The 9331-nt window shown below is 41.8% G+C and overlaps 1 pseudogene; it reads right to left on the reverse strand.

Moving 5' to 3' along the window:
• Positions 1-1382: 1382 nt before the first annotated feature.
• Positions 1383-1505, reverse strand: LOC145390202 (5S ribosomal RNA; annotated as a pseudogene).
• Positions 1506-9331: the final 7826 nt, after the last annotated feature.

Consider the following 9331-nt stretch of genomic DNA (forward strand, 5'->3'; position numbering starts at 1 on the left):
ATGAAAGTAAAATGCAGAGGGTTTGGACAGACAAAGTACAAGGGAAAGAAAGAGAGCAAAAAGAATGTAGATATATTATATATATATATATATATATATATATATATATATATATATATATATATATATATATATATATACATATAATATATATATACATACATATATATACACACATATATACAATATACATACACTGCAAGACTAAAATTCAACAAAAAATTAGGAAAAAAAGTAAAACGTAAAACTAACGGCTGTAGTCTTAAACTGTGGGCAGGATTTCACCATGCCCTATCCGTATCTTTTGGTAATCTTAACACAAGAAAGGGAGAGAGTTCCCCGGTGAACGGGAGAGTATTACCACAACATAGTACTGGAATCCGTGAGGAGTCTCATTGACTCCCATTATTGCCTCCTCGTCATATTATAGCAGCCTTATGCAAAGAAAATTATGTAGAATTTGAAGGACCCTATGGTGTGTGTGTGTGTGATGGGAATTTTATTTATTTATTTTTTTAAATAACAGAATGGAGGAAGGAAAAACAAATGAGTAAAAAAAAAAATAATCCATACACCAGATTACTGGTGTCCTCTGTTCATAAAATATCTGTAACAGTTAGACTTGAACAGTTGTGGGTTGAAATTCGGAGGAAAACAACTCTGGGGAAGCGAGTTCCAGAGAGATGCAGTTCGGGGAATGAAAGAATTCTGATAGGCAGAAGTTCTGCAATATGGCTGAGTGACATTCCAGTCATGAGCGCTACCAGATGCCCATGTAGCACGAGGGAAAGCATGGAGAGGTGGCACCATGGACGCAACTTCGTCTGAGCATTTGCCAAAAAAATATCCGTAAAATAATGCAAGGGAGGCAACTTTCCTTCTTACTTGTAGGGGAGGTAGTTTATATGTAATGGCAGGGTTGTTAATGATTCTAACAGCTTTATTCTGAATTTTGTCTAGTTGTCTTAATGCAACCTCTCCACAACCATTCCACAAGGGTGAGCAATATTCAAGCTGAGAGCGCACATGACTCTTATAAAATATAGCTAACTGCTCATCGGCGAAGAAGTTACGGACTCTGTACAATAATCCAAGTTTCTTTGAGGCGGTTTTAGCAAGTGATCTGACATGAGAGGTCCAGCTGAGGGCACTGTTGAGATGCCAAGAATTTCAATACTTTTGGAGATGGGAATATTAGTAGCACTGAAGGTAATACACGAATCTGGCAATATCTGTCTATTAGTAAACTGTATATATTTAGTTTTTTTTTCATTCATTCATTGCCAGACGCCATGTATCCCATAAGGGGTGGCCAAGGGCTTAGAGTTAATTGTTTTACAGGGAGGGGCACTAATCCTCCACCAACCCCACTTGACACGTAGGGATGCCAACAGCATCTGGGTGTTCCCAGGCAGTCACCCATCCAAGTACTAACCAGACCCAAAGTTGCTTAACTTCGCTGATCGGATGGGAAGCGGTGTACTCAACGTGATATATTTAGTTTTACTAGCATTAAAAGAGACAAGGTTGTTTTGTCCCCATTCACTGATTGTAGATAGATCTTGATTTATGGAGATGGCTGTACTGAGTTGAGAGGTAGAGATATTAGACTTTGTAAATGGATGTCTGAGTGTGAATGAACTATGTAGTGTTGAGACATCTGCATATGAGTGAATGGGATTGTGGGTGACAGATAAGAGATCATTAATATGAACCAGAAATAGGGTTGGTGCCAGAACTGATCCCTGCGGCACGCCGGCATTAATTGAGTGGAAATTGGAATATACATCATCTACTTATACTCTTATTTTCCTGTCACTAAGATATGAAGAAATCAAAGGAACAAAAGATGTTAGTCCATAGCAAAGGAGTTTGGACAACAGGGAACAGTGCCATACTCTGTCGAAAGCTTTAGAGATATCAAGAGCTACTGCATGAGTTTCTCCAGAAAGATCAATTGATTGATGGATGGTATGAGTTAAGAGATTGAGTATGTCAATGGTGGATCTTTCATGGCGAAAACCGTATTGTCTATCACTAATTAAGGTGTTGGATTCAAGATGTTTAACAATGTGCTTATTAATTAAAGTTTCAAATACCTTACCAAAAGAAGATGTGACAGCTATTGGTCTGTAATTGTAGGGGTCAGACGAACTTCCTTTCTTCGGAACTGGGTGGATATTGACTTCTTTCCATGAATTTGGGAATAAAGAAGTACGTATGCATAGTCTGAATAATTTAGCTAGGACAGAGGCAAGTTCAGGGAACACTTTTTCAAAACAATTGGCGGAATTCCATCTGGGCCTGGAGCTTTGTTGGTAACTAAATTGTCTAGGATGGATTTTACGTATCTTGTCTGTATTTTAAGTGGAGCATTTTCGGGAGAATCAAGTTCCAGTACTGGGACATTCTGGCTAGTATCGTCTATGGCTGAGTTTCTGGCAAAGGTACTGGCAAAGATATCTGCTTTCCCACGTGGGTCATTTGTAATGTTGCCATCTGAAGATTTTAGTGGGGGAATGGATGATGACTTGTTAAAGTTATTATTGAAAGAATTAAGAGTTGACCAGAATATTATATTGTCATTAGGGTTGTTAAGTAGTTTTGATGCTTGCTTTTGAAGAAAGTTTGATTTAGATAGATTTAATACAGCTTTTGCATGATTTCCATCAATTCTAAATTGAGAGAGTGATTCAGATGTTTTTTTATTTTAAGTAAGAGTTATATGCTAATAATTTTTGGGCTGTTGCTTTGGCATAGTTGCCATCAAACCATTTTGGAGAGTTCGATCTTTTAGTGAACTGCTGACTTGGTATGAATAAATCCATACCCTTGAAATGACACTAAAGTAAGTTGACCCCATATGACCTTGACATTTGAATGCTTGACCGTGCTGACCTAATCAGATCATCGTCCCTTCATACTGTACCACTGACAAAAGTTTGGTTGAAATCCACTGAAGTGTTCAGCAGATATCACGCCCGCTCCATATGATCTTGACCTTTGGACCCTTGACCTTGCTGACCTAATCAGATTATCATTCCTTCATGCTGAATCACTGACAAGTTTGATCGGAATTCGTCGAGGGGTTCAGGAGATATCGCAAACACACCTATGACCTTGACCTTTGACCCCTTGGGCTCACGGACCTAATCAGTTCATCTTCCCTTCATACTGTATCACTGACATGAGTTTGGTCGAAATCCGTTCAGGGAATCAGGAGATATCACGCTCACACCCATATGACCTTTACCTTTGTCCCCCTGACCTCATCAGTTCATCATTCCATCAAACTGTATCACTGACAACAGTTTGCTCGAATTCCGTTGAGGGGTTCAGGTGATATCACGCCCACAAGGATAAACTAAGTCGAATGACCTTTACACTTGACCCCTTGACCTTGCTGGCTTCATCAGTTCATCGTCTAATCATACTTTATCAAGGACGAAAGTTAGATCGAAATCCATACTGCATCACTGACAAAAGCTTGGCGGTAATCCGTTGATGGGTTCAGGATATATCGCGCCCACAAGAGTGTTACAGACGCACGGATTCACGCACGCATGCACGCACACGGATAGAACAATCACTTAATGGCTCCTTCACCATAAGTGGGTGGAAGCACAATCACTACTCAGTCACACCTTATATTTTGGCACGTAAATGATATCAACAGTTCTCAGAAAAAAAGAATCACGACATTTACTTATACATTAGGAAACCAAATCATATGTGTCCAGAGAGAAAGAGAGAAAGAGAGAGAGAATGGTGAATGTCATAGTATAAAGTGACAGGGCATTACTCGACTCAGTTTCACGTCCTTGCCAGAAAATCTCTCTCTCTCTCTCTCTCTCTCTCTCTCTCTCTCTCTCTCTCTCTCTCTCTATCTATCTATCTATCTATCTATCTATCTATCTCTCTTTCTCTCTCTCTCTCTCTCTCTCCAACCTCGGCTCCTCTCTCGCTCTACAAGTTAATCAGTATCATTGTCATCATCGTTACAGATTATTACTCCTTATTCATCGTCATCATCTTAATCGTCATCGTCGTTGTCGTCGCCGTTGTCGTCGAAATTTTTACTTTTGACGTTGCTAAATATCGAAGCACATCCATATTTCAGGCATAAAGATATAACACAAACCCATCCTGCCAGAACTGAATCTGTTCGTGAAAGCAACATTTTTGGGTGCTAAACTTTCCATCATTCGACTCTAACCATTTGAAAAATATCTGTAATGACGTTTGTAAAAGTTTAATGTGCATCATACTTATCCTCGAGATCCTCTTTCCCACCCCTAGGTCGGTGTGAGATGGGGTCCAGAGAGACAGAAAAAAATTATGACAATGAGATACTTACAAATTTGCTCAACTGAACGGGCCACATTTCTTTTCATTCATCACTCAAGGCCCAGGAATCCTGACTCCACCTGATAGGCACAAACTTATTCCATACGCAGCTTCACATCTCACCTGTCCGACCTAGTAAATCTGATGAATTTCAAGTTAAAAACGGGATGCCCTGGTCATATACTCCTCCGCACAAGATTAATCCAACCAGCGCAATCACTTGTCAGTTCCCTAGTCTTATCAGATTCTTACTTTCTTTCATATAGTCATTTACATTATCTAACTTCCTGGCCTACCATCCCTCCTCTCACCTTCAGTTTCTCTCAGATATCATACATCCTTTTCACCACTATTCTGACCCATTTTCTTCACATGATCATTACATCTCATCACAGTCTTGGCCTCAGGTGTCCACAGGCTCCTTTTACTTCAGCATCTGTCACTAATCAGATTATTAATTTTCCCATTCTCTATCCGTACTCCGAGGACACCTCCTCCACAACTCCAACTCCACAAGTTCTTAAGAAAACTTGTCTTTTTCATTTTCTGGTGTCATTATCATGTTATCCTGCACTCGTACTGCCAGTGTTAGAGCAGGCTTACCAGAACTTCTTCGTACCAAGAAATTTGCGCCACCACACTCCGACGTTAGCTTCTGATCGAGTCCTTTATAGACCCATTTACTTACATTCCCTGTGCCACTCTACTTCCCACTTCTTTGGGCATTTACCTCTCTTTTCTTTTCACTGCACCGTGATACAATAAACCTTCTTTCACTCAATCCAAGTCTGTTTCAGATTGACTACATAACATTGAGTCAAATTTCTTTCTTAACGATCATAACTTTTATCTATATTTACTTTCAGTGGCACGATGGTAACAGTCATCTACGAAAGTACACCAGTCCAAGCCAAGCTCTCATCCGCTGATACTGCAAATATAAAACACATCTACAAGAAACTGCATGAAACAAGAAGTTATTATAAAGCTGAAACAATCATTGATATTAATGCTGCTTTTTCTACCTAAGGCTTCTCAAACAGAAAAAAATAATACCTTTAAAACTTGAACTGGTGGAAAATCTGAAAGTTAGAAATGTCTTAAATACGCAGCAACGCTTTCTCTCTGTTACTTTCTTCATTTTAATTTCCGGGAGAAAAAAATACGTTGTCAGAATTTTATCTTAAAGGTTAAAGTGCTAATCCCCTTCGTCATTAACTTTTTCGAACATCTATCAGGAGGGAGTTCTCCTACACTTTGTCCCTTTTCCCTTTTCTTTTGTTTCAACTATCATCATCATCATCATCATCATCATCATCATCATCATCAATTCATCATCACCATCATCATCATTGTTTGTTATATGTTCCTCTACCTATGATCAATGTTTTCTCTTAGTATCATCGTCATATGTTCTTCATCATCATTGTCTTAATATATACCGTTTCATCTCCCTCATTACCATGTCATCATTATTACCAGCATCACTTCAGGTTCTCTCTCCTCTCTCACTTCCTCAATTTCTTTCCTCACAATCGCCGTCACTCTCCAAAAATTCCCTCCCCAAATCCTCTGGAGAGCCATAAAGGTCACAACCAGGCCTCGTGTGGTGAAATACGGCACTTAACATTTCGTGCTGGAGGTTCCTGTGGTGTGGTGTGCTGTGGTTTTTATTTTAAAACTGTCATAATCACCTCTCTCTCTCTCTCTCTCTCTCTCTCTCTCTCTCTCTCTCTCTCTCTCTCTCTCTCTCTCTCTCTCTCTCTCTCTCATGAACTGCAAATTTCTGACTACACTCACTTTACTTAAGAAAATGTTTCAACTAACATCTCAGTTTATCGTATATAAATGAAATAATACTGGACTATTATAGGTGTTGCCATATATGAATACTCACAATGAAGAAGACGTTCCCGGAAGACATCCTGTCCCCTGCCCTACACACTATAGGCATCCCATGATAATTAAATTTTTGGTAATGTTTACGTAAATACACACACACACACACACAAACACACACACACACACACATATATATATATATATATATATATATATATATATATATATACAAATATATATATATATATACACTGTGACCGTAGAAAATGTCTACAGAAGATGTTTACAGTAAAATAAGTCTACAGTAGAATATGTCTACAGTAGAATGTCTACAGTAGAATACGACTACAGTTCAATGTCTACAGCAGAATAATTCTTCACAGTAGAATACGACTACAGTAGAATGTCTACAGGTGTAGAAATCATGTCTGCATTAGAACATGTCTTCAGTAGAAAATATGTACAGGTAGAATGGGTTCTACAGTAGAATATGTCTACAGTAGAATATGTCTGGCCGTACAGGAAAATGTCTACAATAGAAACTGTCTAGAACATTCTCTAATTATTTGCCTATTTGCCACAAATTTTTGTCTATACACTATGTTTCTTTTTCTACCACAAAAGAAGATAAAAGAAACGTCATAACTAAAAATTGTTGGCCAAATAGGCAAGAAAATTAGAAAATGTGCTCTAGAGAGTTTCTATTGTAGACATTTTCTACAGCAGACATATTTCACTGTAGTAGAATATGGTAGACATCTCCTACTGTTGTGGTAGGTGGGGGCGCTTCCACCATCTCTCCTCACTCGATGTAGTGGTGCTCTCGGGTGTCTGCTCTTTCCTCTTCCATCCTTGTTTCCTTCTCATCCTCTTCTGTCTTTTCTTTCATTCTTTTTCCCCGTTCTTCTGGTCTACGGGTGACTTTACACTCCCTCTTCTGTCTTTTCTCTTTTCCTTCATTCTTTCCTCTTTCCTTCCACCTGTAGGTGACTCTACCACTGAGTAACACGCCAAATGGTTTCCTTTACCCCAGGAAAACCTTCACTTACTACGCGTTGGGTGATAACCATTATAACCAAATTCTTGGCGCCTGGTGGTTCTGCTTGGGTAATTACGGCGCTCCAATCGTGAATTGAACCTGTGAAGGTTTATATCCAAGGTGGGTGTGGTTGGGGTTTATTGCTCATGTAATGCCACTCAGGGATGGATGAGGCTGAGTCACTCTCATCTTAAATGTTAGGACCAACTTTCCTTAGACCCGGGTTCCTACGCTTCTCATGGGGCAAATGTAGGATTTGATGAGTTGAATGAATGGATAAATGAATGTTTCTTTTTCAAAGTTTAAATTACCTTATGTTATAAGCTATGTACTCTGAGTCTCAACTTCCTTGTCCTCAGTGCACAGGCATCTGACTTGTTTTTTATTTTTCAGGGACCAGGTCTAGAGCATGCAACGAAAGCTGAACAGCTTCAAACACCGGCTAACCAGAAGGCCTTATACCGTATATTATCACAAAAAGATACGGTGAAGGGCACAGTACATATGGCACAATACAAATCAGTATTGTTAGTACATAAGAGCAAGGGGGTGGACTTCGGGAGACCAGGTAGTTGCAGGTGGCGGCCAGGTGTGGGAGGTGGCCACGGTCAGGTGTGCGCTCCCGTGAGAGGCACAGGTCTCTGGTCGCGGGGGTGGATCATCCGGCAGTGTGGGCTGTGGGAGGCAGCATCATGGGAGAGCTCCCTTCTGGTGGGACCTTGGTGTGTGTGGCGGCCCTCGTGGACTATGGCCAAACAAGGCAAGCAGGCGCATAGTTCTGGCTGCCTGCCCTTGGAGGAGGTGGGCGTCTTGCTGGGGGGTCTGGGTAGGGTCCCGGCATGGAGTCCACAGGGCGTCCCTCGACGGCTGGGCGCTGCGGTCTCACTGGTTTGGGGAGGCCGTCAGGGTCTGCCTGCAGCCTCTTGTACTCGGGGTGGTCCGACATCAGTTGGTTATGTTGAGGGCATCGGCTGTAGTGGACACACTCCCCAGAAGCCTCATGTGATGGGGCTGCTCCAGACACTCTTCAACAGGGACTTCACTGGGGAGCAGACTCCGCCCCTAGGGGTGTAGGGGTGGTGTGAGGGGCGTCCCGCTTGGCCTCTGGGAGGGGTGGAGAGACAAGCAAGAGATGCTACCTTCTGATGGGAGCCTCAGGGGTAGTGGATGAGGGAAGTCTGGTGGACGTTCCTCCCCTACAAGTCCGGTGGACGTTGCCACACTTCCACTAGTCCCTGGGATGGCAGGTGAGGGAAGTCTGGTGGACGTTCCTTCTCCTGATCAAGTCCGGTAGATATTGCCACGGTTCTGCTCCCTGCAGGGTCTGTAGGTGAGGGAAGTCTGGTGGACGTTGCCATGCTACTACTGGGGACTGTGAGAGCACACTAGTCCCAACTCGATGGTGGTGAGTGTTGATCCGAGCTGGAGATGTGGTGCGAGCGAGGTGGTGTACTCCCTGCTGGCTCCGTTGAGGGGAAGAGGGGCACATGGTGGTGGGGAAACGTGGGCCCCATCTGGCTTGGGACCCTTACATCGCCTCCCCATGGTCTCCTCCTGGGGTGGGTGTTTCTTCATCCCATCTGCGCATCCCTCCGTTGTCTCCCCTTGGGGTGGGTACTTCACATTTGTCTTGACTTTGCCATAAAGATAAATTGGTGGTTTAGTTAATAAAATTGCAAATATGAAAAAATTTAATAATGCTTGTGGCTGAAAAAAGCAAGGAAAAGCAGTATATGGCGCTACATGCTAGCCCTAAGACCTGCTTCACAGGAACGGATTTTTCCTTGTGGAAAATGCTAGCCGCGTGGAAGCTTAGTCAAGAACAAGGCCAATAAGACAGTCATATTGGCCTTGAAGAAGACTTATAGTGACCTTGGTCAAGAAGACGTGTCTTCACCGCACGAGCGGTTTTTACCATGCGGTAGCTTATCAGAGGAGGAGAAACGCTCTATTTGCCTGCCTTGCCTCATGATGGAGTGACAAAGCAGAGAGTGGTTTTTAAATATACTTGATGAACAAGTTGCTAAAAAAGACAAGAGCGCCAAATGGTGGACCTACCCAATAACCAACACTAGATTAAGACAATACGTAACTGGAACGAAG

The sequence above is a fragment of the Coenobita brevimanus genome, unplaced genomic scaffold, assembly GCF_032717465.1.
Source record: "Coenobita brevimanus isolate Jiangsu-jjx unplaced genomic scaffold, ASM3271746v2 jjx.HiC_scaffold_357, whole genome shotgun sequence".
Taxonomy (NCBI): domain Eukaryota; kingdom Metazoa; phylum Arthropoda; class Malacostraca; order Decapoda; family Coenobitidae; genus Coenobita; species Coenobita brevimanus.